The sequence below is a fragment of the Mercenaria mercenaria genome, unplaced genomic scaffold, assembly GCF_021730395.1.
Source record: "Mercenaria mercenaria strain notata unplaced genomic scaffold, MADL_Memer_1 contig_658, whole genome shotgun sequence".
Classification (NCBI taxonomy): Eukaryota; Metazoa; Mollusca; class Bivalvia; order Venerida; family Veneridae; genus Mercenaria; species Mercenaria mercenaria.
The window spans coordinates 20622-23520 of record NW_026463546.1 but is presented as its reverse complement, the minus strand read 5'-3'; the positions used below and the strand labels follow the sequence as shown (position 1 = coordinate 23520).

Here is a 2899-nt window from a genome sequence, read left to right as displayed (position 1 = left end):
TCGGTCTACGGATCGCGGGGTCAAGAGTTCGATCCTCGGGCGGGGCGTATGTTCTCTGTGACTATTTGATAAACGACATTGTGTATGAAATCATTAGTCCTCCACCTCTGATTCATGTGGGGAAGAGAACAGGTTTGTACTGGTACAGAACCCAGGAACACTGGTTAGGTTAACTGCCCGCCGTTACATGACTGAAATACTGTTGAAAAACGGCGTTAAACCCAAAACAAAACAAACAAACAAACAAAATTTAAAACTGTAGATATTGTTGCACTAAGTTTTGTGTTTACTTGTATTGTAGACAGCTTTGCTAAAAGTTTTGTGTTAACAGTGATAAAAACAAAATATCTAACTTACCTTCAGTATAACCTTGAATCAACTGTCAACCAAAATGTTTCTGTCTGTGTGCTAGCACGTTGTCCATTATGTTCCATCTGAAATATTGATTCTATTAATTACAGAAAAGCACATAAATATTAAGAAGGTTAATGGAAATTGTAATTGTGCTTCACAACTTAAGATATATTGTTCCCAAATTTCATATTATGCAAATATGAGCAATTTCTATACAGTGAATATGTAAACACAACATACATGTAATTGGTTGTGTTTTTTTAATATAGTGCAATTGCTTTAAAAATTTAATTGTAGCTGAAGCTTTATATAAACATATTTATTTGACGTATTCAGTAAAATTGAATGTAACTGATCAGATGAGGATTTTCTAGATTAAAACTTACATGTTAAAATAAAATATCTCACTAGTGAAAATGAGCATAGCACATCTTTAAATATGTTACCATGGTCCTATATGTATACAATCAACCCTTGATTTGACAATGCAACTTAAAATCTTTAGCATGGAGAAACTAAATTACAATTGTCAGTGCATCATTCTATTCTACTTCCAGTAACTCCACAATTTGTAAAAATGTCAGCCTAAGTATTATGTTTTCATGTTGAAATCCTGGAGACATTTACATTGGCTATTTATAACTTCACTACCACATGAAATAAAAGATAATGATAATCAAGCTTTGTCAAGGAGCTCTCAGAAACAAATTTAACTATTAGACACTATGTAGACTGAAACTGTACTCAATTAAGTCATTTGTAAACAATTTTTTTGTGAAATGCAACATTTAAAGAATAAAACTCCCAATCTGCATGTTTTACTTCAGCACCTCAAAATTTCCCAAACTGATTGGTATCAAACCTTCATCCCCCCCCCCCCCCCCCAAAAAAAAAAAAATAATAAAATAAAAAATCTGTAACAGGTATGTAAAAGCATTAGGGAATTAAGAGCAATTATAAATAAACTGAGAACCACTTACATTGCTGTCTCTCCCTGAGCACCTCTGATGTGGGTGGAATTTGATTACACTGAACAGCCAACCAGAATGTGAATTTGCACCTTTATATACAATAAAATTATAAAACTTACATTTTGACATTGAAGTTTCAAAATGCATAAACAATTGAATGATCTAAAAATCAAGTATGTATACATTATTAAATGAATCAGTGTAATAAATTTCTTTTAAAAAGGCACTTACTATACTTCAATAACTGTTTCAAGGTACTGATAAATCAATGTTAGAAGAAGCTATTACTCAAAATAAAGCTTATGCAGTAAAAAACTATTATACAAAGTAAAACTTGTTTTGGAACCCTATTCAGTCTGATACATGGCCTGCTTTGCATTTGCCAGGGTTTTTCTGGCTAGAAATCCAACAACTGAATCTTAGATTGTTAGAGCAACAGTCACAGGTTCAAATCCTGAGCCAGACAAATTAATCTCTGTAATTTTATCAACATTACTTCTAATTGTGATTACAGGAATAAAACATCTTTTATAAATTTAATTAAAAAAAAACTGTACAAAAATAGTCGTTGCTGTAAATCTTGTATTAATAATGAAATACTGTTTAGTTCCTCAATCTTACAGATTAATCTTTTCACTAGGTGACCAGAAAGGTAAACATGAAATTCAATGGATGAATAACCTTCATAATTATCATTATGGGTGGGTTAAGTTTATTGACCTTATAAATTTAAAGTATCACTCACTTTTCCAGATTAATTAAGAAATCACATGTTACAGTTATTCATTCTGTAAATACCTCACTGTCAGTGCTGATATGCTACAACAAGACAGGCCATCTTCCATTCCTGCAATGAAGTTGTTAATATGATCTTCCTTTCTTGTAGATAAATAAGACATATTAACATATATCAAATACATGTAGCAGAACAAAACGCAATTAGCTGCAGTCACTTTTGCACAAAAACCTGAAAAATGTGTTATGTGTCAAAATCTAGGACATGGCTTTAACACCCTATAAATTTTATGGTCAAAAGCACAGTTGATTTGTCATTCATACACATACACATGTCCAAAAACATAATTTTCATCTTGTAATCAAAACTAACAAAAAAGTGATAGTTGTTGCCGAGACAGCTGTCATTGTGTGAATGTTTACATGTACTGTATGCTGTAACTTGTAATTCCCTGAAAGATCAATGATCCCCTTAGACCTGTCTAGTGTAGTAAAATTTCATTATCTACTTAGTCTTGGTAAACTAATTTATGCAAACCATGTATACATATATAATTTCCAAATAATTTCAAAATTTTCACACCGAAAGTGAAAGTAGAACTGAAATTGAAAAGTCGTGTTCAAATGGCAAATATTTTCCGGCTCCGAAGTTTCACAAACCAATAATTGATGTCATTTATACCAGTAATGTAATAGAAATTTCTTACCACCAACATAAACGTAAATATCAAGTAACTGTCTGTGTTTTTCGTTAAAACATCTGAAAAACACGCAGCGAGTCGACGTCGTCCGCCATTTTTTTTTCGATTGATGATGCTGCGCGCGCAGCTTTTGTTCCA

General features: G+C 32.0%; 1 long non-coding RNA gene across 1 annotated transcript; it reads right to left on the bottom strand.

The window, feature by feature from the left end:
* Window positions 1-327: 327 nt before the first annotated feature.
* Window positions 328-2172, bottom strand: LOC128554698 (uncharacterized). Its single transcript, XR_008369672.1, has 3 exons — window positions 2071-2172; window positions 1335-1414; window positions 328-434 (listed from the first exon to the last, which is right to left on the bottom strand). It is a non-coding gene; the product is annotated as an uncharacterized LOC128554698 (long non-coding RNA).
* Between the last annotated feature and the right edge of the window lie 727 nt (window positions 2173-2899).